Source organism: Schistocerca serialis, chromosome 5, assembly GCF_023864345.2.
Source record: "Schistocerca serialis cubense isolate TAMUIC-IGC-003099 chromosome 5, iqSchSeri2.2, whole genome shotgun sequence".
NCBI lineage: Eukaryota > Metazoa > Arthropoda > Insecta > Orthoptera > Acrididae > Schistocerca > Schistocerca serialis.
Window position 1 is genome coordinate 370,041,632 of NC_064642.1, and position 22,966 is coordinate 370,064,597.

General features: G+C 46.2%; 1 protein-coding gene and 1 pseudogene across 1 annotated transcript in view; both read left to right on the forward strand.

Moving 5' to 3' along the window:
- Positions 1-22,966, forward strand: part of LOC126481603 (inhibitory POU protein-like) — a 456,090-nt gene that overhangs the window by 64,117 nt on the left and 369,007 nt on the right. The window lies entirely within an intron of this gene.
- On the forward strand, positions 8,731-8,848 carry LOC126482565 (5S ribosomal RNA; annotated as a pseudogene).

Sequence of the window (22,966 nt, forward strand, 5' to 3'; positions counted from 1 at the left end):
TGTGACAGTGCCACGCAAAAAAAGGGGTGCAATCCCTCTCCATGAACACCATAACAACACCGCCTTCAAATTTTACACTCACCGGGCATTCGCCATACCCACACGCTGCCATCGGATCGCCACATTGTGTATCACGATTAGTCACTACACACAACGTTTCTCCATCGTTCAATCGTCCAATGTTTACGCTCCTTACGCCAAGCGAGGCGTCGTTTGGCATTTACCGCCGTGATGAGTGGCTTATGAGCAGCCGATCTACCATGAAATCCAAGTTTTCTCAGCTCCCACCTAGCTGTCATAAAACTTGCAGTGGATCTTGATGCAGTTTAGAATTCCTGTGTGATGGTCTGGATAGATGTCTGCCTATTACACATAACGACCCTCTTCAACTGTCGGTGGTCTCTGTCAGTCAAGAGACGAGGTCTGCTTGTACGCTTGTACGTGCCCTTCACGTTTCCACTTCACTATCACATCGGAAATAGTGGACCTGGGGATGTTTAGGAGTGTGGAAATCTCGCTTAGAGACATATGACACAAGTGACCTGACCACGTTGAAGTCCGTTTGTTCCGCGGAGCGCCCCCTTCTGCCCTCTCACGATGTCTAATGACTACTGAGGTCACTGATATGGAGTACCTGGCAGCATGTGGCAGCACGCTGCACCTAATATGAAAAATGTATGCTCCCTCAGCTCCACGTGATAGGCACGTGTGAAAGCTCCCAAGAGTACGGTTGGATATACAGGTCCAATTTGTGCACCGTCTCCCGAGTAAGAATGTTGGTTACAAGCGGCGCGGGTCGATGCGCGGGACGTCCGCCAGAGGCGCGGCGCTGCGCGGCGTTTTGTCAGCCGTGAGTGGCTGCCTGCGTCTTGGTGGCCGCGGCCACTCGCCTGATATTGCATTTGGTATTCCGCCTGTGGCGCCGCCGCTGCGTAATTCGCGGCTAATCCGCGCCGGCCGCCACTACCGGCCGCCATAGCCGCTATCGTATTTCACGCCCCCCCCCCCCCCTGCGTATACTCCTCCCCCCTCACATCAGCTCAGTGCCTGCCTGCTCTCCTTGTGTGTGCGTCGGCCGTCACGCTAGCTCAATGCGGGAGGCATACTACACTCTGGCTAATCAGCCGGGCGCCACGCTACGTACGCATTGCCCCCTAGTATTGATATGCACCTGCATGCTGCAGCCACCGCTTTGAGGCCGGCACTCCGTGGTCACCCTGTTCTGCCACTATACAAATAGCATTGCTGGTTGTTTGAAGACTCGTTAATGTCGCTCTTTTCAGTCACATGGAGGAGTGTGTGCTATTGACAGGGGATCTCAAGTTGATTTCACATGCCTAGGTTTCAAAAAGCCTTTAAGCGCCGTTCCTCACAAGCGGCTTCTAATTGTGAACCTATGGACTGTTCTGTCCGCTGTGCGGTTGGGTTCACGATTTCCTGTCAGAAATAACGGTAATAACTGACTGCGATCAGTTAACACATTCACATACGAGGGGAGTTGAATAAATCAACATTTTTTTCTCAGTCAATTTCGGTTGAAAGACATGTGGAATTTGTTGCGGGATATCGTGGAATATTTACGCTTCAGCTTCCATAGTTTCATGAAGTTCCGACAAGTGTCGATGTTATGTATAGCCTTCAAAATGGCCTATTAACGGACGTGCGTTCCAGGCAGAGAGATGCTATTTTCTTTTGGTGGAAAACCAGAGCATCGCACATATTCATATAGTCCTGCAGAATGTCTAGGGAGACCTGGCAGCGAACAAAAGCACGGTGAATCTATCATCACAGCAACGAGGTCACGCAGAACTATCTTCCGCGTGCCGGCCGTCCGCATACAGCTGTGACTCCTACAACGCTCGAACTTGCGGACACTCTCATTCGATGTGATCGACGGATCACAGTCAGAAACCTCGCTGCCCAACTGGACATCTCTGTTAGTAGTGCTGACGCACTTGTTCTCCAGCAGGGGTACCCAAAGATATGTGCCCGTTGAGTTTCTCGCCTCCTAACAAAAGACCATAACGAGCAACGAAGGAATATCTGTGCGGAATTGCTTGTGTATTACTAGGCCTATCGTGACATTTTCGAACATCGTAACAGGCGATGAAACATGGGCTAATCACTTCGAACCTGAAACAAAACGATGGAGTAGCGACACACCACCTCTGCTCGGAAGAAAAAAGCCACGCCTTCAGCTGGTAGGGTCATTGAGACTCTGAAGGGGTTTATTCTGTTGGATTGTCTCAGTCATGGTGCAACGATCAACTCTGAACTGTAATGTGCGACTCTCAAGAAACTGACGAAACGACCTCCGCCTATTTGTCGCCACAAAAATGCAGACGAACTTCTCCACGACAACGCAAGGCCTCACACAAGTGTGCGCATCGGAGAGGCGTCCACAAAACTTCATTGGGCTGTTCCTTCTCATCCACTCTACAGCCCAATTATCGAACTTTCCGATTTCCACATGCTTGGACCAGTGAGGAGTGCACTCCGCGAGAAGCAGTTCATGGATGATGGAGAGGTTATTGATACATTGAGACCTTGGTTGCGACGTTGACCAGTGGAATGGTACCACACGGGCTTACAGGCCCTGCCAATAAGGTGGCATAAGTCCAACGCACTGAACGGACATTATATTGCAAAATAAGGTTTTGTAACCAAAAGATTGGGGCATAATATTTTGTGTTCAAACCCTGAATAAACCCAACCTGATTTCAGCAAAAAAGGGATTTATTACTTATTGAACCCCCTTCGTAATTAGTGTTTCAATTACTCCTTCTGGAAGTCACCAAGTGTACAAAACCAATGGGAGTCATAAGTGATGTAATGAAACCTTCTCTGTGCCTAAATACACCGCAAAGCAACTTTTATAGCACCCTAGCAGACAGGACTATACAGGCAAAAATACAAAAAGGCTAGACGAACAACTGATTACCGCATATGGAATCAAAAACGGAATGGATATGAACACTAAAAAATATCCCGTTAAATTTAGGTTACAAGATAAAGCACGAATATTTAAATGTTGTAGATTCAATTAAATACCTAGGGACTACGATTACGAAAAGAATGTGGGACAGCCACACAGAAAACGTTGTTAAGAAGGTGACCCGAAGACTGAGTTTTATTAGTAGAACACTTAGATGAACGGCTAGAGAGATTGCCTACACTATGCTTCCCTGTTCTCTTGATGCGCGATTTGGGACCGTTGCCAGGTAGGTTTGAAGGAGGACATCAAAGAAGCTCAAAGAAGAGCATCTCGTTTCGTTTTATGTGATAAGTGAGTTGTGATGGCAGTCATTAAAACAGAGGCGTTTTTAGCTGCGGCCAGATCTTTTTACGAAATTTCAGTCACCAACTTTCTCCTTCAAATCCCAAAAATTTTGTTGATTCAGACACCTATATACAAGGGTTGTCCAGAAAAAAAGTTCCGATCGGTCGCTAAATGAAAACCACAGCGAAAATCACAAACATTTTATTTGCAAGAGTTAGCTACACTTTCCAGATACTTCTCTACATAGTCGCCGCTACGACTCAGACATTTGTCGGAGCGTTATATCAAATTTCCAACACTATCGTCATAGAAGACAGCCGCCTGTGCTTTCCGATAATCCTGTACACTGGCCTATAGCGCGTGGCCCGCCCAAGTGTTGTCTTCGTATCCAGCGATTGATGTGAAAAGAGATGATACTAAGGACGAGCCAATTAGGACTGTGTTGCGGGTGAACGAACATTTCCCATTAAAAAGGCTGCAGGAGCGTCTTCACTGCCCCTGCAGAGTGCGCCTGAGAATTTCCATGAAGAAAGCGGTGCGTGGCAGTTGTGTTAGGTGGGCTGCATTCAGTAAGGCGAAGCCTCTCAATGGACCTTCCTACTTGGTGGGAGACATCTTTGTTCTAGGTACGTTTACTCGCTCACAGCTGAAAAGTGCGTCTTGATGCGATCGACGGTCATACTAGAGACACTACCCAACGCATCTGTGCAAAGATTCATCGGGTTTTCACTGTAGTGTCCATTTTGCTACCGATCGGAACTTACTTTCTGGACAACCCTCGTAGGAAGATGTGTTAATCCCAATACAGGAAGAGAAATCAGAATTCGCACGGTAAGTTTTAGGCACTTATTTTTCCCAAGTGCTATTCGATAGTGGGAAGATCGAGAAACAGTCTGAAGGTGGTTCTGTGAAATTTTATTCGAACATTTAAGTGTGTATATATCTACGTATAGATGCACACTGAGGTGACAAAAGTCATGGAATAACGATATGCAGGTATATAGAAGGCGCTAATATCGCGAACACAAGGTATAAAAGGGCAGTGCATTGGCGAGACTGTGATTTGCACTCTGCTGATTCTTGTGAAATAGTTTCTTCCGTGATTATAGACACACGACACGACTTAAGTGATATTGAACGCGGAATGGTAGTTGGAGCTAGACACATGGGACATTTCATTTCGGGAATATTAGGGGATTCAATATTCCGAGATAGATCGTGTCAAGACCGCACCGAGAATATCATATTTCAGATATCACCTCTCACCATAGACAAGACAATGACAGACGGACTCCACTTAACGACCGAGATTACCGACGTTCGTGTAGAGTTGTCAGTGCTAACAGACAAGCGCACTGCGTGAAATAAAAGCAGAGATTAATGTGGGAGCCGGCCGCGGTGGTCTAGCGGTTCTAGGCGCTCAGTCCGGAATCGCGGGACTGCTACGGTCGCAGGTTCGAATCCTGCCTCGGGCATGGATGTGTGTGATGTCCTTCGGTTAGTTAGGTTTAAGTAGTTCTAAGTTCTAGGGGACTGATGACCACAGATGTTAAGTCCCATAGTGCTCAGAGCCATTTGAACCATTAATGTGGGACGTACGACGAACGTATCCGTTAGGAAAATTTGGCGTTAACTGGCTATGAGAACTGACGACAAACGCGACTGTCTTTTCTATCAGCACGACATCGGCTGCAGCATCCCCCTGAGCTCACTACCACATTGGTTGGACTCTAGACGGCTGGGAAACCGTGGCCTGGTTGTATGTCCCGATTTCAGTTAGTAAGAGGTAATGCTAAGGCTTGAGTGTGGAGTAGACTTCACGAAGCTATGGAATCGTCAATAAGGCACTGTGTAAGCTGGTGGTGGCTCCATAGTGCTGTGGGCTGTCTACGTGGAATGGACTGGGTCCCCTGGTCGAACTGAGCCGTTCACTGATTGGAAATGGTTATGATCGGTTACTTGGAGACTTCACGTTCCAAGCAACGATGGAATTTGTGTGGATGACAGTGCGCCGTGTCACCGGACCACAGTTGTTGACGATTGATTTGAAGTACTTCCTGAACGATTCGAGCGAATAATTTGGCCCCCCCAGATCCCCCGACATGAATCCCATCGCATTTAAGGGACACCGGAAAAACTTTCAGAAATATGGACGGCTATAGAGTCTGCATGACTCAATATTTCTACAGGAGACTTCCAACGGCTTGATGAGTCCATACCACGACGAATGCTACACTACACCAGCAAAAGGAGGTCCGACACGATATTAGGAGGCATCCCATGACTTTTCTCACATCAGTGTGAACTTAACAGGCAAGGAAAGTGTTACATCAGCGCAATCCTAGAGCAGTTGAACTCAATAAATGGACAATAACGGAGCTCTGAAGTAGGCCCACTGGGCAAGAGAACTCAGTTGCAGTATATGACGAGACCACACATAACAAGCGAAGACATCAAAGGCTGGCAGTGGTGGGTGGTTACCGGTGAGATGCCCGCTGCCACTTCCAGCGCTCCGCTCATGGCATTGCATACTGCATGCAGCGTAGCTCTCCTAGGCGGGCTACCGATATTCCATAGTCATCGCCGGATCCATTGTACTGCATAAGGCATAAAGACCAAGAGAGCAGTGCTCGTAATAAAAACCTCGTAGGGTCCTTTGCACACGAGCGATATTGTTTTTCACATTCCGCTACTCGTGGCAAGTGAGTATTGCAGTACCTCCGGGGTGCTATTGTCCGCTTCCGAAACTGAATAGTAAGTGCAGCTGGCTGACATGTGGAGGACCCGAAGGGCAAGTACAGGTTGCACTTAGGGTCGTCAGGCCAATTGCAGAGCTGCTAGTCAAGAAACTCGACAACGATCGGGAGAACGTTGTGCATACCCCGCCATACCACCTTGGCAGAGCAGTCGGCCGGGCTCGATTGGCCCTTCTAGGACCAGAAACGTCGGCTCCAAAATGGTGTATATTTTGAGAACACTTTGCTGTGCCGTTTGGCTCCAGAACAGCAAATGTGGGGGTTATCACGGGCCGTACTTTTACAAAAAGTCGAAATGTAGTAACATGATTAAGGAATTAACAATAACAATAGGTTTTACAAATGACCAAAGCATAATTAACAGTGTATGTTCTGTTAAATGACGCACCATAAGTTCTCCACACTGCAGAGAACTGCAAGACTATAGCCGGCCGGTGTGGCCGAGCGGTTCTAGGCGCTTCAGTCTGGAACCGCGCGACCGCTGCGGTCGCAGGTTCGAATCCTGCCTTGGGCATGGATGTGTGTGATGTCCTTAGGTTAGTTAGGTTTAAGTAGTTCTAAGTCCTAGGGGGCTGATGACCTCAGATGTTAAGTCCCATGGTGCTCAGAACCATTTTGCAAGACTAGAATAAGTGTTCATACATTTAAAAGTATCAACATTTGTTTGTTCCGAAAAAAATATACGTGCAAATGCTTCAAACGTCATTTGAATTTGCGTAATAGAAGATCGAAAATTATTTCTTTTGTTCAATAATTTGGGTTTTTCACTGATAAAACACTTTTCACTAAATGATATTTTTGTCTATTTGTGGTTTTATTCAGACACAATGCAGGTTTTTTCCTTTGACAAGGTATCGTACAACATTCATATTTTCTCCGGTTTCAGATGTTTGATCTCTCTGATTAGAGAAAAATGGTAGACAACACGACATCACGCAGCCTTTTGAGGCAAATAGCAAAATAAAAATTAAGAAGTCACAAAACGTAAAATCCACTGGGGACATGAGTGAGTGAGGCAAGAATAGATTAACTTCCGATGTTAGCAGAAGATAGGACAGTCTTTTGTTTCTAATCTCGGGACAGTCAGTTGACCACTGACGGCGTTTATCTGCCCGCGACGTTTTTGGCGACTGATTTACATGCAGGCACGTGACACCTGCCCCAAAGAGTAGCCCATTCTGACTTGAAAGTCTCTAGTGTAAATCTGGTTTGAGGATTGGTTAATGTTTTCCTCCTCTTCTGAAAAATCAAAGATAAAAAACAAAATGCCTGTCGTAGGGCGCACTAGCGGCTTCTTCAGCGGTGTAGCTGAAGAAGCCATCGAAATAAAGTCGCCGACTACATCCATAATATAGACGGAAGCCTGCAGCTCAGTGCTAGGTTGAAGCGTATGTCTACACATGGCAATGCTGTGAATACCAGTACGTCACAGGCGACAGCTAGAGAACATAATACCAAGATAGTAGCCCACCAGCAGTCATTACTGTTGACAATGGTCAAATAGTCCTTGGTCGAAAGCTCATGGCATTTTAACCACTTGACGCGGGTAGAAGCCCGAGAACATTTTATTCATTGTTACCGCCGCGAGACTTCGCACTGTTGCAAGACAGTCCTGAGGCACCGGATTCAGCTAAGCTGAAATACGTCCGTACACAGCCGTGAAGGCAGCAGCTCCTAATTTTTGCGGCGAGAGCAGCAGCCCTTTGTAAAACGGAGATCAGGTTGTCATCATACGCAGAGGACCCCCCGCGGGGTTGCCTCCGGACCTATCACCGTATCGCCGGATCAGAACAGCCAAACGAGGCGAGAAAGGCGGCGCCCGTGTTTGCTGATTTTTCCCTCCCTCCCCGTACAACGACTCTGGGTTCTGTTTCGAGTGCAAACCCCCTGACAGAAGTACAATATAAACAGTTGTTGAAGACCGAGCGCAAGGCAGCGGGGGCCGCTATTGAAACAGAGGGACGATTAGAAACACAATGATGTCACCCAGAGCGGAAGAATGGAACAATAGAACAAAGGCGGGCGGGCGCGCGCGCGCTCCCCGCTGGAGAGTACACACGGCGCGACGCGACACGCGCCTGGGGGGCAGGCAGGCGGCCGGGGGCACCCCCGGCGGCATTGCGCGCTGTTCCTCTGACAAACCCTTCTGACGTTTTTATCGCCGCGCTCATGCAGTACCAGAAATAGCTACTGTGGGGAGGTGCCCCGACACCGACACCGCAGTGGACCGCACAGTCCCTGCCTGTAGAGAAGTTCTTTCCCTTCTAACTTCACAGCTGGTTAGGGAGAAAGTTTGAGCCATCGCGTTTTCCGTGTTCGTTATCACCAACAGCTTCTCATGGGTAGTGCTGCTTCGCTGGATACACGCTACACCAAATGCTGTGTGTGTGTGTGTGTGTGTGTGTGAGAGAGAGAGAGAGAGAGAGAGAGAGAGTACGGGTTAAATCGCCTGTAACTTCACTCCTTTTATTTCGTGTATAGTTCAAGATATCGAAGCGAGGTTTTCGGCAAATCGTAATAGAAAGATGTGCACGTAGTTCTCTTGCATGAGTAATACTCGAGACAAGAGACCGTCCTATCTCCTGCTAACATCGGAAGTTAATCTATTCTTGCCTCAACTCACTCATGTCCCCAGTGGATTTTACGCTTTTGTGACTTTTTAATTTTTGTTTTACTGTTTACCTTGTTTTCGTGGGCAACGGCCTTGCCGCAGTGGATACACCGGTTCCCATCTGATTACCGAAGTTAAGCACTGTCGGGCGTGGCTGGCACTTGGATGGGTGACCATCCAGGCCGCCATGCGCTGTTGCCAGTTTTCGGGGTGCACTCAGCCTCGTGATGCCAATTGAGAAGCTACTCGACCGAATAGTAGCGGCTCCGGTCACAGAAAATCATCATAACGACTGGGAGAGTGGTGTGCTGACCACACGCCCCTTCTATCCACATCCTCATCTGAGGATGACACGGCGGTCGGATGGTACCGATGGGCCACTTGTGGCCTGAAGACGGAGTGCTGCTGCTGCTGCTTGTTTTCGTGGGAAACTCAAAAGGCTGCGTGATGACTTGCGTGTTTTCTACCATTTTTCTCTAATCAGAGATATAAAACGTCTGAGATAATGAAGCAGTCACGCTTTTCTATGTTCCATACCTCAATTGGTAAAAACGGAATCCTTAAAGGATCACTTTGTGTCCTTCTGTCTGTCTGTCTTTGTGTCCGACTTCAAGAGACCCCAGAACGGTTAGAGGTAACAAGTTGAAATTTATGTCACATACTTTGGTCTAAGGTTCCTTGGCGATGACAAAACGTGAAGCTTCCAAGTCAATGCAGTCAAAAGATACGGTCATTTATATCACAGATTTTGATACTCGCAAACTCACACTCCATTACCTACAGCGAACTTCCCGTTGACCTGCACTCATGGAATTTGCCAAGAAACAAGGTTTCACACTACAGTGAAAGGAAAAAAATCGAAATTGTTAATTTTTAATTTCATCAACGAAAAAAATATTTTTTCTCATTTTTTATCAAACTGACACTCTGTCCGTTCGTCTGTTACGACCCTTTTTTTTCGGGAAGAAATGGACGTTCTTCCTCGTCCACCCTACAGCCCGAACCTCGCACCTTCCGACTTCCAGGTGTTTGACCCAATGAAGGATGCACTCCACAGGAAGCAGTACGTTGGTGTTTGGGAGGCGATGAATGCAACAAGGCAATGGACCGGATGTCGACCAGTAGAGTGGTACCATGAGGGCATAATGGTCCTGCCAGTAAGGTGGCGTAAGGCTGTCGCACTGAACGGAGTGTAGGGTAAAAATAGAGTTTTGTGGTCAAAAGAGTGGGGAATAAGATGGTGTACTGGAATTCTGGATAAATCCAACCTGCTCTCAGAAAAAAAGTGTTGCATTACTCATTGAACGCCCCTCGTACAATCATGTAATACAATTTTTGCCAATTACACGTTTGTAGTATTCCCTCTTAACGGTATTGCAGTTTTAATGTCCAATAGGATAGTTTCAATAATGATTGAGATTGTTAAACACTAGTCGCGTGGTGAATATTAATTCCCAGGCTGATATCACGTGCTGAATTATTTGGGAATGCACGAAGCTACTAGATGTGTTCACTAACGTCATGGATACGTTATACTGTGCCAACAAATATCTTCAAACATCGAGGTGGCATAGAATAGAAGAACACGAGGCAGGCAGTGCTGGATTAAGGCAGCGCGGTGCCGCTAGCGGATGCTAAGAAGAGGCCCTTTGGTTTGCATTAGGCCTCAAAGCTTAGAGCATAAAATAAAACAGTACGTTGGTCTAAAAAATATATGTACATTTTCTTGAATGATTATCGTTATACAAACATTTAAAACGTAAATTATTTTCGCACCATGACCAAATATAATTGTTACTGAACTGCAATCACATTTTTTATACAAATTCTTTTCATTACATTTGTGAAAAAGAAATTAAGTACAATTATTGAAATTATATAGCCAAGGTTCATAAATTACATTTAACAAAGGAAATATATTTAAAATCAAATTAATCGAATAAAACCAAAGCTCACAGTCGTTTTGATAAGGACTTAAAGAAAATTATCGATCTGTAACTACTGAAAACGTGGCCTTTAGCTTCCGAGTCCAGAGCCTTGGCCATTATGCTACGGAGCTACTGGGTAAAATTTTATTTTTAATGGTTCAGTGTCTCACGAGTAATTATTTTAGTCGCTTTTTCACGAACGAGAGTCCACCGATGTGGATGGCCGCGCAGTGTGGAACCGGGCACCCAATTCTACCTCACTATGTGGGTGGTTTCAAAAAGCCAATCCCACCACTGGTATCTCAGTGGCAAATAAATATTCACTGTATTCGGAAATAAATGAATTATGCTGCTATTAAACGGTAGTATTGTGTCGTATTAGTCCACAGCGACCGGCGAAGAGACAACGACACAAAAGAAACGCAGGAACCGCGAAACTACTACTCGTCATATAAAAATAGTCCACCAATAAGAAAGCAACCTCCATTCTAGATGGCTCGTATCAAGAGTACTGCATGAAAAGTAAATACACTACAGAATGACTAATAGTAACAAAAATAGGGAGGTTATCCATTAATTACTTTCTTATTGATAATCAGTAGAACCTTTCTCTAATTGATCGAGTTATTACAGCCAGCTGTACTTTTTGTAGTGTTGTCAACTAACTACAAATAATGTATGGCGTGGCCAAATCTCAGTTTACGGATGATGTAAAATTGTTACTACTCATTGTGGATCTAGGCACTACCGTATTTCCACTGTATGATAGATAGAACACCATTAATATCTAACTTACAATTTTTTTCTACACAAAGGCGCGGGGTCCATATTGCGAGCGGCCCATAGAATTTGCCAGCTCTTGTTTCCTGGTTAATGCTGCACCGATGGTAGGGCGAATCGTCCGCAACTCGTGGTCGTGCGGTAGCGTTCTCGCTTCCCACGCCCGGGTTCCCGGGTTCGATTCCCGGCGGGGTCAGGGATTTTCTCTGCCTCGTGATGACTGGGTGTTGTGTGATGTCCTTAGGTTAGTTACGTTTAAGTAGTTCTAAGTTCTAGGGGACTGATGACCATAGATGTTAAGTCCCACAGTGCTCAGAGCCATTTGAACCACTTTTTTTTAGGCCGAATCAGTTTTGTTACTGCACTGCCATCCCCGCACAGACTGATAAGCTTGCAATGATCATTAAAACGAGTTACATGAAAGTATTAATACACTTTCTAGTTAGCGAACATTATTATTATAAATTCATCTCTCCCCTCAGATACTCGATTCATGCTACAGCAATTTCTTCCACTCTACGCCCTCGCCGATCCTTATCGGATCTTCCTTAAACGTTTAGTCGTTTTATTCACCATTCAATAACACAGCATCATACACATACGGGCACACAATATCGGAAAATAAGGGTAAACAAATAATACTCGCGGGATGCACTAAGCTGGCGACACACGCGATGAGAGAGAACAAACGAATACGCGAGGTACCCTTGTGTACAGTTCCATACTGCGCGTACGAAGTGAGCAAATAGCCTCCTGTAAATAATCAGAACAGGGAATACAAGAAAAATAAGAACAGCGTAAGAGAATACAGTGATGCGGTACAGTACTGTCGGCGCGCGCCGCCTAGGAGCGTGGACAAATACAGGATTGCGCGACAGCCGTGCAGCACACACAGAACAATACCGACTGCACTGGGGACAACAACATCAAATATGCAAGTGAACACATAAACGGCGCAACAACAGCGAGAAACAAAATCTCCTTACGCGAATCTAGATATAACAGACATGTCAGGGATCATCCTAGAATGTCCGAAACGAAGCGTTTGCGATGTGACACAGAACGTTTATTCCTCTATGGTTCAATGTAAATGTTTCTGCTATAAAAATAAACCTTGCTGAAATGAACTCCGCATCGGGTATATACGACAGCACTGCCTTATATACTATGGCGAAGCATTAGGCGCTCACAAAAATGGGCGTTTGCTGCTTTCCATGTTATTCTATTTTAACAAAACAAAGTTTCTATTTTGCGTCCTCTACGTGAACAGGAGATCACGGAAATCGCCAATAAAAAAATACGGAAAGGATGCGAGATATAAGCGGTGGTGCGTACTGCAGAAGCATAAGGCACGGTTCTTCTACTCCACAGCATTAAATGGGCTTTTGAGTCACCATTTCTAATAAATAATAGAAGCCGAAGAAAAGTCAATTCTAAAAATTCGTAAAATGATTATTGTTGCTCAATTTCATTTCTTTAAGACAATGAATTTATAATAAGTGATGGCTCAGCTTCCGTAGCGGAGAGCACAGATAATCTACATTCGATCCCCGGTACAATCAAATGCTAATTTCTTGTTAGGAAGACTTGCGCAGAGAACGGTCAGCTTTATAGCCACTACAGGGGCGCTGCGGCCAAGAAAAGCAGCTACTTTGGTTTCGAAAGTCTCCGCTATGACTAGGGGAGCATTATGCTGACAACGAGTTCATCAAATACTGGCACGTTTAAACTGTTTCGATCCTAGTACAATGTTGGCACATTAAGCCTTTATTGCGCACTAAACCCTCGACAGCGCTATCGCCCCGCTGGTCTCTAGGACCCTAGCCAACGGAGGATAAGATGCTGGTTTGTGCTTAAATACGCGGCAATTGTTTGTAGTCCTGGCACATGCGCTGTGACTGGCTGCTTTAACGTCTCCTTAGGCATACCATTGTTGATTGCTCGTTCTGATACTAGTCTGGCGTACGCAGACTTCACTCTTTATGAAATTTCAATTAAATCAATACCATTAGCTGCTGACGGGCGTTGATATACGTCAACGGGGACAGTTGAAAATGTGTGGCCCGAGTGGGACTCGAACCCGGGATCTCCTGCTTACATGGCAGACGCTCTATCCTTCTGAGCCACCGAGGGTACAGAGGATAGTGCGACTGCAGGGACTTATCGCTGGCACGCTCGTCGTGAGACCCACATTCTCAACTTATAGTCCACACACTACATTCGTAGTGCCCCTGCCATTATACCCGTTACTCGCGGCTGACAATCCATCGAGTCCCGTAAGAGTTCAGGCAATCTGTGTGCATCTGCACTGAAGGAGGTCATCAGCCGGTTAGCCTTTAACGATACGAAGATGGCATCTGTTCTTTCGGACATGTTCGAATGAGTGACCGTGCAGTTTTTTAGAATGAAATTACAATTAAATCAATACCTCAAGATTTTAAATATGGCTGCAACAGCAACTGTTGAAATTCTTCACGATAAAGGATGACAGCCAAAAACAGTTGCAGGAGAAATTTTAATAAATTTTTATCCTGCAACTGTTTTTGGCGGTCATGCTTTATCGTGATAAATCAATACCATTAGCTGCTGACGGTCGTTGATATACATCAACGGGGACAGTTGAAAATGTGTTACTCTTTATTGTAAACTTTAGAGATAACTTCAGAAATACACAGCCTGACTTAGTGAAGCAGCCAGAAGACACGGTCAGATGTCGATGTAACTTCGTACATGTACACGCAATGGATGGGTATGTAACCAATTAGAGCTACAATTGTCTTTGACAGAAAGAACGGTCACCAGAGTGCATTGGTGTTGTTCGTCTTTAGTGTTGATGCCAGGCCTGGTAGGGTACATAAGGGGCATGAAAAGCGTCAGATGTTGAAGGATGCGAAGATGCAGTGTACTAAGGTAAGACGGCTTCGTCAGCACCTGACATAGTTTGAATGGGGGCTCATTGTGGGTCTCCATTTGACCGTCTGGTCGAATGGCGCAATATCCAGATTTGTGGGACATGCGGATGTGATAGCGGCCCGATGTTGCGCTGTATGGCAGCTTGAGGGCAGGCATACTCTGCACCACTGTTCCGTTCTACCTAGTCTGATCACCCCAAGAGACGATCGCCCTATTGTGCACCAAGCACATCGTAATCCCTTCTATAGTTACCATCAGAGAACGACTAATGGATTCTGTGCAACATTCTGTGTCACTCCTTACGGTTAGTCGGAGGCTAGCGGCAATCGTGCTAGGGAATTCCCGTTTCTCGTATAGGCTATCGTTAACAGCACTGCATTTGGAATGGTGCCATGAATGGGGAGCACGGACTTCATAAGCGTGGCATCGTATTTTGTTCTGCGATGAGTCACGGCTCAGCACTACTCCACATGATGATCCTCGATTGAGTTTCCATTGCTTCACAGTTTTGTTGAGTCACTACGTCATTGCATAGGGGGGCATCGGGTATGACTTCTGGTAGTGACTGAGTGAACTGCGATGGTACAACAGCCCGTGTTCAGACATACTACATCGTGATGTCACCTGTCGTGCCGACGTATCATCATGGCAAGTTTCGATAGGACATGGCTCGTCCAGACAAGGCATGTGTCTCTGTGAACTATCTGTATGACGTTGAGGTACTGCCACGGCCAGCAATATCCCTAGATCTGTACCCGATAGAAGATGCGCGGAACCAGTACTCACATCGAATCCATCCCAGTGGCAGTATCCTAGATATCAAGGGCCAGCTACAACAGTTGTGTACCAAGAGATATTATAACGTATTGATGACAGCCTTACCAGCCGATCAGTGCATGCATCCAAGCCAGAGAGGCTGCAGCGTCGCACTGATAAATAGGCCCATATGCCACGTTCTAAGTGCATTTGACATGATATTGTAATCACTGAGACAAAATCACATACCCTCACAACCCGTCATGTTTCGTTTCCTCCTCCCCTTCCAGGAGATTCACTCTTTTTGTTAAGCAGTATATGAAGTAAGAGTATAAATATCGCGGAACAACTCATTTCAGCCGATCCCGATTGCATAAACGTCTGTGGTTAGGCACACACACACACACACACACACACACACACACACACACACACACACACAGATCACGCTGGATGCACAGTGTAAAGAACATGAATAAAACGTGGAACACGTAAGTTGCCACTAACATAATTCATTTTATTAGCGAATTACTGCTACTGTTATCAGGCGACACAGAGGGCAATGAATTTCCTTCACACAACTGAAAGTTATCGTAGCAAGTAAGCAACAGCGATGTGGCCAGCTACACCGTAGACGGTCACGGCGAGCATTAACGTGCCTGTGCGAGCAGACGTATGCCAGCGGTCAGGTTTCTAGCTTAGGCAGAGGATAAAAGGTCAGCGTTATCGACATAGTCTTGCAGTAAATGCAAAATAACAACACATACGGCGATTCAGCTGCCCCTACCGATGTCGTTTTATGCAACCCGCAATTCTGCATCTGGCCTTTAAAATCGGGAGTGAGATTTTGGTATTCTCTCTCTCGCTATGTACAAAATATTAATCCCACAGGTAAAATGAAGACCTTTTTGTAGTTAAATTTTGTACTGGAGTACGTTTTTGGCAGAGGCCATAATCTTCCAGTTATCCAAGAAAAACGTACAAAAGTGCCCTTCAAACGCGACCCCAATCCCTCACTCTGTCCCCACCGGTCAGGATTTCTAGTATGCTGTTCATGGAACTCCCTCCCACCACTGTACAAAAATTCGCCACTGCACGGATTATTTCTCACACTCGACCTTCTTTTGTTCTTCATCGACGGACCTTTTCTACACCACCGGCTTTGCCGAGGACTCAGAAACTGTAAAACCGATGTATGTGTAAATTTTACCTAACAATTTTCTGAATTTTGACAGCATGAAATAAAGAATTGCATCGTTGTTTTCGTCAGGCCTTCTGACTGCGAAGCTACTGTCCTTGTTAAGGGTTATATCTGAATCGAATGGCCTACATAATTTGTCTTATTGTAACGTTCACAAAACCCGATTTTCTTTCATTGCCCCCACGGGCACGTTTAAACTAAGAATTATAACGAAATAGCCGACTATGTTAGAAGCGTAATAGCCCAATCAAAACAGACCAAAAAACGTTGAATATCGGTAATAGTTTAAGAAATTTTTATTCAGTGATAAGGGGGCGTGCCACGAATAATATACCAGAAATCTTGACTCGTGAGGGATGTGTATTGGAGCGGAGATGCGTTTGAAAGCCGGTTTCATACGTTTTCGTAAATAACTCGAAAACCATTGGTTCCAGCAAAAGCGTAAGCCAGTACAAAATTTAACTACATTCCATTTCCTACAAACATGTCTTGTTCATTTTTTATAGGAATTATACGCTCAAGCTCATAAATTGAGGATAATGCTGATACATGGTGAAACAATACTCTGGTGGACGGTTTGCTGGTTTAAATCACCTCGGGAAATGCGGTGTATTTGACCTGAGGTCGTCGCACGGTGGCGCAGGCAGCAGTCCACATACGCAGACGTGTGTGGTGCATGTCAGAGTACGGTGCAGCGAGTAAGTGTGTAGACGTTTTTAAAGGTTCTATGGTGACTGTGTGTTGAAAATGGCTCAAAGAACACATATTGTTGACGTTATGAGGGGTAGAATACTAGGGCGACTGGAGGCTGGTCAAAAACAGCAAGTCGTAGCACGAGCCCTCCGTGTGCCACAAAGTGTGATCTCAAAATTATGGCAACGATTCCAGCAGACGGAAAACGTGTCCAGGCGCTACAGTACGGGACGTCCACAGTGTACAACACCACAAGAAGACCGATATCTCACCATCAGTGCCCGCAGACGACCACGGAGTACTGCAGGTAGGCTTGCTCGGGACCTTACCGCAGCCACTGGAACAGTTGTCTCCAGACACACAGTCTACAGACGACTGAACAGACATGGTTTATTCGCCCGGAGACCTGCAAAGTGCATTCCACTGACCGCTAGTCACAGGAGATCCCGTAAAGCCTGGTGTCAAGAACACAGTACATGGTCATTGGAACAGTGATCCCAGGTTATGTTCACGGACGAGTCCAGGTATAGTCTGAACAGTGATTCTCGCCGGGTTTTCATCTGGCGTGAACCAGGAACCAGATACCAACCCCTTAATGTCCTTGAAAGGGACATGTATGGAGGTCGTGGTTTGATGGTGTGGGGCAGGATTATGATTGGTGCACGTATACATATGCATGTCTTTGACAGAGGAACTGTAACAAGTCAGGTGTATCGGGACGTCATTTTGCACCAGTATGTCCGCTTTTCAGGGTTACAGTAGGTCCCACCTTGCTCCTGATGGATGATAACGCACGGCTCCACCGAGCTGCCATCGTGAAGGAGTCCCTTGAAACAGAGGGTATCCGGAAAATGGAGTAGCCTGCCTGTTCTCCAGACCTAAGCCCCATCGAGCACGTCTGGGATGCTCTCAGTCGACGTATCACTGCACGTGTTCAAACCCCTACGACACTTCGAGAACTCCGACAGGCAATGGTGCAAGAATGGAAGGCTGTGCCCCAGAAGCTGCTCGACCACCTTATCCAGAGTATGCCAACCTGTTGTGCGGCCTGTGTACGTGTGCATGGTGATCATATCCCATATTGATGTCAAGGTACATGCGCAGGAAACAGTGGCGCTTTGTAGCACATGTTTTTCGGGACGGTTTTCTCATCACCCATACGGTGTCGTGTGTGTTCCCCATGTGCCTATGCTATTAGCGTCAGTTTTGTGTAGTGCCACATTGTGTGGCACCACATTCTGTAATTATCCTTAATATGTGAGCATGAGTGTAGTTTGCGCGTACCGACCGAGAGAATATTAAAATCTCGCGCTAAATTTTTGAAGGCCCGATATAGAATAGCGGACTGCTTAAAATGACGTCTGTGCTGCAGCTGAATCGCCTTTTGTGCTGTAAAAGTAACGAACAAATATTTTCCATAAGTAACCACTACGGTCGAGCCACTTTCTCGTTACAGGTATCCTTTATGTTGGCTAGTACGTGTCCGATACGACGTTGCCGCAGAGCTTTGGGCGCGCAGGTGTTTGTTTACAAAGCAACGGCGCCACCAGCAAGGGAGAGGGGAGTGAAAGTACACTCAGGTTCACAACACTGTTGACGCTGGGTGTGTCAACTGGTATTCTAGACTCTTAAGTCAATACAACCAGTGTATTACCCACATGGACGCCACGAACAGAATACTGCAGTGTACACAATTACTTACTAACTACTAAGTCTTGGACTTAATATCTAGAGCTGCAATAAATCTAGGCTGCATCTAATGGCTCTGAGCACTATGGGACTTAACATCTGTGGTCATCAGTCCCCTAGAACTTAGAACTACTTAAACCTAACTAACCTAAGGACATCACACACATCCATGCCCGAGGCAGGATTCGAACCTGCGACCGTAGCAGTCTCGCGGTTCCGGACTGCGCGCCTAGAACCGCTAGACCACCGCGGCCGGCTAGGCTGCATCTGACGCTCTCTGCGTTTTTCCCGCAGTATCAGCAACTCTCGCTGTAACTTCCTTCTGTCTCACAACTATGAGTCTTCGTCGGATGAGTTATCAAGATGTTTCACTGATGACTTCTGCCATTGTTTACATACAGCACGTATTGTATTTTACATAAACAAAAAGATAAATTAAGAGCACTAGTTGAATAAAGTTACCTGTCACACTTAGCATCAGTAAGAAATAATGAGTGTCATAACTAAAGCACATATTACACTCTTTTTTTTCGATTGCCAGCCATACACACTGCGAGTAAGAATTTACAGAATTAACGAAACGTAGCTGAGACTGACTGAACACACACTAAAATTACCGAGACGGGCACGAGTCGGGTAGGAGAAATGAAAGGTAGCTGTTACGGAATACAGAGTGTTTGTGTGTCATTACATACCTGTTACTCAGTAAAGAATATTTACGACTGGCAAAAGCCCAGTGACACAGACGGATCTGTCTAGTAAAAGTCTTAAGAGACAACACAAAAGGCAGAAGATACGTTCTTGTACCCCATTCTTCATTTGACCCATAGCCGTGGCTAACTGAGACCCTCACTGAAATGTTTCCACTTCCTCGTTCCGGTTTATGCTACTGGTAGGAAGAGAGTACCTCACTTGGGTGTGTTAACAAGCCTTTAGATTGAGGATATAGTTTGTCTAGCGTCCTGTGATCTCCCTCTTATTCACTTTCTTGCTGACACTTTGGAAGAGGCGGGCTTGAGATAGTCGTCTGGCTCCCGATGTTTTGGTTTTCGGTAGCTTCCTTAATTCACCTTCATTTGGCCTGATGTTGTTATCAGATACTCTTATAATGATGAACTATCTTTCGCTCCCCTTGTCAATAAAATGGCCTTGTCCTTGAGAATGTTGCACTTCTTTCTGGCAATTTATTTGGCGTAGCTCAGGTTTATTCACTGTAGTGCCAACAATTTCTTTTTTATATTAAAAGTAATGGAAGAGTAGGGCTTAAAGTTTTTGGAACAATATCCATACACTACTTCAGTCTAATTTCCCAGATTTTGTGTACCCTTATTTGCATTTGGTTCGGGCTTTATGTGGTGGATGGATGCAAACTCCTTCATGTGAATCTTAATTATTTCACGGTTTATTACGTGATTCATAAAATTGCATGAATTCAGATGTAGCCAAATTATGTTTATTGCTAATATTTCAGCTGTAAACCATGCAGCCGAGTTTGGAGTGAGCCGAAAGTCTCCCGTCCAACGTATATATACACTGACAGGGGAGCCGAGTGCAACCCGCACCAGACATCTAAGTTGAAGTTGAGTGGCAGGAGGATTGGATCGGATTGATTTGGGCTAAGAGACCAAACAGCGAGGTCATCGGTCTCATTGGATTAGGGAAGGATGGAGAAGGAAGTCGGCCATGACCTGTCAAAGAAACCATCCCGGAATTTGCCTAGAGCGGTTTAGGGAAATCACGGAAAACCTAAATCAGGATGGCTGGAGACGGGTTTGAACCGTCGTCCTCCCTAATGCAAGGCATCCCAGATATGCTCAATAATATTCATGCCAGGGCAGTTTGGTGGCGAATGCAAGTGTTTAAACTCAGAATAGTGTTCCTGGAGCCACTCTGTAGCAATTCTGGACGTGCGGGGTGTCGCATTGTCCTGCTGGAATGGCCAAAGTCCGTCGGAATGCACAATGGACATGAATCGATTCAGGTGATCAGACAGGATGCTTACGTACGTGACACCTGTCAGAATCGTATTTATACGTATCGGGGGCCATATATCACTCCTACTGCAATCGTCCAAAACCATTATAGAACGTCTACCAGCTTGAACAGTCCCCTGCTGACATTCGGGGTCCACGGATTCATGACGTTGTCACCATATTCGTACACGTCCATCCGCTAGATACAATCTGAAATGAGACTCGTTCGAGCAGGCAACACGTTACCAGTCAGCAGCACTCCAACGTTGGTGTTTACGGACTCAGGGGAGGCGTAAAGCTTTGTGTTGTGCAGTCATCAAGGGTACACGATGCACCTTCGGCTTCTAAAGCCCATACCGATGATGTTTTGTTGAATGGTTCGTATGCTGACAGTTGTTGATAGCCCAGCATTGAAATCTGCAGCAATTTGCGGAAGGATTGCACTTCTGTCACGTTGTACTATTCTCTTTAGTAGTCATTGGTATCGTTATTTCAGGATCTTTTTCCGGCCTCAGTGATATCGGAGATTCCTGATATTCACCGTACACTCCTGGAATCGTTGTACGGGAAAATGCTAACTTCATCGCTACCTCGGAGATGCTGTGTCCAATCGCTCGTTCAGATTCACTTACATGTTGATAACCTGCCATTGTAATAGCAGTGAGCGATCTAACTACTGCACCAGACCCTTGTTGTCTTATATAGGCGTTGCCCGTTTACGTATCTCTGTATTTGAATACGCACGCTTATACAAGGCGCTTCAGTGTATTTTATCAACAAGTCTTGAGAGTTATCACGACGCTAGCAAACAATTACGAGCTATGAGGCACTTTCTTAAAATGTGCTGAGATCTATCTGCGTCTCTGCAGACCGCTTACAGGGTAAAGTCGGTACGTGGACATACGTGAAGGCGCCTGCTGCAGAGGAACCAGGCGTCAGACGGTGTCGGGTGTGTGGCGCACTAGACGACGCAGCGTAAATTCGGGCGGCCGCGATGGGGGCGTTTTAAAGGCACCGCGGCCACTCCCGCCGGCGTCGTCGTCGGCTGCGGCGTCGCTTTTTAGGAGGCGCTAAACTAAGAGCTGTTTTATGGCGCGGGGTCGCTCCCCATCTGGCGCGGTCGCGCTCCACTCAGCGCTAGCCACCTGTGCTGTGCCGCGCCGTGCTGTGTTCATTACCCGCTACAGCAGAGGGGCGTGGCGCAGCGGGCCGTCCCGCCAGCAGCGATTTCCTGCAGCTCTGGTCGGCCCGGTCCTGTGATTCTCCGGTATTGGTGCCCGCACCGTAGGAATCGCAACCAACAGTCCAAGCTATGGCGTAATTCTGTAACGCCTCGTGGCTCATCACTAAATTTTCAAATTGCTTACCGAAGTGCAGCCCATGGAAGATTATGCCTACTTACCCGTAACAACTGGACCACCGAACCTATCATGGCGAAACCTACTGTCACTTCCCGGCATATCAGGGTACATCCAGCAGTGTCTCACGTTATCGTCCCAGTGGTCCAGGTGTTATGGTGTGGTCAGACTAATGTAGCATGACGTTACTGACCTCCAAATCGTTGAATACGGTACACCAATAGGTCAACTTTACGTGACACTGCACTCTTTCATCATGCCCATCATTTTGCGTGTTAGATGCGGCCTTGAATTGGTTCAAATGGCTCTGAGCACTATGGGACTTAAAAGCTTTGGTCATCAGTCCCCTAGAACTTATAACTACTTAAACCTAACTAACCTAAGGACATCACACACATCCATGCCCGAGGCAGGATTCGAACCTGCGACCGTAGCGGTCACGCGGTTCCACACTGAAGCGTCTAGAACCGCACGGCCACATCGGCTGGCGCGGCCTTGAATTCAATCTAATGGAAGATAGTGCCTGACCGCATCGAAATATGCGTGTGGATGAGTTTTTTGAACAAAAGAATACTCAATGTTGGACGGGCCTACACGTCCCCGGCACTAAAATCTCTTTTAGCATGTGTGGGACGTGTTGCGGAGACGTACAGCATTAGTTCACGTCCAGCAACGACCATCCAACAGCTGTCAACTGTACTGATGGAGTAACGGGACTCTCTACTCGATGAACTCATTGTCCCACCATCTTTGGTATCCAGAGAACTATCATGAATCGCGGTCACCTCAGGGTAATTGTTATTTTTCAATGAAAGTGTCATTTCTGTTTGTGTAATTGTTAGCGCTGTGCTCTACCACAGCTGAGGTTCGGTATTTTTGATATAATACATAAATTATGTAGTAAATAATGGGTTGGACTACCGGTAGTATTGATAGCATTGGTTCTAAGCGCTTCAGTTTGGAACCGCGTGACCGCTACGGTCACAGGTTCGAATTCTGCCTCGGGCATGGATGTGTGTGATGTCCTT